The sequence below is a fragment of the Lissotriton helveticus genome, chromosome 5_1 (assembly GCF_964261635.1).
Source record: "Lissotriton helveticus chromosome 5_1, aLisHel1.1, whole genome shotgun sequence".
Lineage (NCBI taxonomy): Eukaryota > Metazoa > Chordata > Amphibia > Caudata > Salamandridae > Lissotriton > Lissotriton helveticus.
The window spans coordinates 728,021,270-728,023,316 of NC_136065.1; the positions used below are offsets into that span (position 1 = coordinate 728,021,270).

Genomic DNA, 2,047 nt, shown 5'->3' on the forward strand with positions numbered 1-2,047 from the left:
GCTAAGTATTTAAGGCATCCCCTCCGGTTGTCCTTTCTTTTACTGATTTGTTCGGTGATGAACTCTCCTGGCGAGTAGCGGTAAGTGGGATTGGGGCACCCCTGTGTGGCCTTGGCATACACGTAGTAATTCTAGCTTTAGACGAGGCTTTTCCCCTCTGAGTGTTTGGCTTGACGCGTGCTTCCTTTTGTTTTATTTGACAGACCGGCGCACCGCCAGCGTACATGTTTAAAGGGCATTAACAAAGAGCGGTGAGTTAAGTAACCTCTTCTTGGGCTTATAAGTACTGTCACTTGTTATCTTAGGTAGTTTTTTGACATCCTTGTTTCGTCGAGCTATCAAACCGGTCTAGAGCAAGTTTGTTAATAACGTGTGACTATGCCTGACAAGAGCTTGTGTCTACATAACGTAATGATTTCGTAAATTCCCTTTGGCTTTAAACACTGAAACTTGGTAGTGTAGGTCGGGCTTTGACATCAGTTTCTCGTTTCATTAAAAACCTACTGAAACATTATGAATCCCTTTTTAGGGCAAGTCTCAATTTGATGCAATTTTGCTTCTTAAACAACCTGTGTTAATATTATGTATTGATCGTTCCTTTTTATTTATTTGTCCTCCCACATTGTTGTTTTAGATTACTGTGATTGAGTCGCATGATTGAGCAGCTCCAATTCATAATTGATTGTACTCTGTTGTGATTCATATGTTGAATGGGACGCGCTGCTTGTTCCACGCATTTGAGTAAGATTTGATTAGATTTTTTAGATTGACTGAAGCTTTCCTTGGAGCGACAGCCGCGCTCATTGTTACCTCTATCTCCCTTTAGGGGTTGATGTCGTTCCCTACATCCTAGGAGCCACCTGGCCCATTCTCTTCACTGTGTCCTCATTGAAGGATTCCATGGTAATTATTTGCACAGACTTTGGGTGTTAGCTGTGAGTTAATTCAGTTGGTTGCACAGTACCAATTTATTTCTTTATGCTCCCTACATTAGGTGCCCTCCCATACGCATCTCTGTCCTGATGAAGACCCCGTTGTAAGGTGTCAACCAACCTACGTTGTTTCTACGGGGTCAAAACGTCGACACTTCTTTCTTCTACAACTAGCCATTGTGTAAAATTGTAATTGTGTTGCATCAACGGGGCATAGTTATATACGAATGTATAATCAAGAACTCATGTAGCTTCGGCTCATAACCATTAGCCTGATTACACTCGTGAAAATGACTTATGATTTCACATCCTTTTCCATGCTTTTCACATAACCACGATCCTCACTCCGAATTCACTTACCCTTCCCCCTTTTTCTCTGTCCGGTTGGGCACCTTATGTTTTTTTAAAAATGACAACTGAATTTCACTGAAATGTCAAAGGAATTTTTTGTGGTAATGTGATTAAATAACATTTCCCTCATGACATATTTGTTTGCAAGTCATCCTTTTTATACATATGCTTTTTGAATTCTAAATCTTAATTTGTCCTTGTTTACTGGGGCCACTCTAAAACGTACCAACTGCCATTGCAAACAGCAGTGCCCCGGGGAAGGCACCTTGGGACACTGCAGGAGCTGGCCCTGGGGGTGTGGCGGTCCCCAGGGCCATCACGGACTCGAGGAGGGGGGCTGACCATGTCACTGACCATGTCATGAGTGATGTAAAATGTGATGTCATCAGCAGTGTATTGTGGGTGTGCGAGTTATAGTTAGCTGAACTAACTATAACGGGGGAATTTCAATGGTTTTGTATGAGAGAAATGTCCAGCTAACTATAACATGGGTGAAACCTATGGTTTTTTCAGTGAATTTCTAAGGTTTTTTAAATGCTAATTCCTAACTATAACGTGTGTGAAACCTATGGTTTTTTCAGTGAATTTCTAAAGTTTTTTAAATGCTAATTCCTGACTATAACGTGCCTGAAACCTATGGTTTTTTCAGTGAATATATATATATATATATGCACTGGAAAACTAAACACCCACTTCCTTTACAAAGAAATGGAAAGTTTGCATCTCTACAACCTCTCTAATTTTTCAAGTTTTTCATCTTCCAC

At 40.7% G+C, this 2,047-nt stretch overlaps 1 long non-coding RNA gene across 1 annotated transcript; it reads left to right on the forward strand.

Annotated features, from left to right (window-relative positions):
* Positions 1–600: 600 nt before the first annotated feature.
* On the forward strand, positions 601–1,090 carry LOC144753361 (uncharacterized). Its single transcript, XR_013594316.1, has 3 exons — positions 601–741; positions 827–903; positions 995–1,090. It is a non-coding gene; the product is annotated as an uncharacterized LOC144753361 (long non-coding RNA).
* The last annotated feature ends 957 nt before the right edge of the window (positions 1,091–2,047 follow it).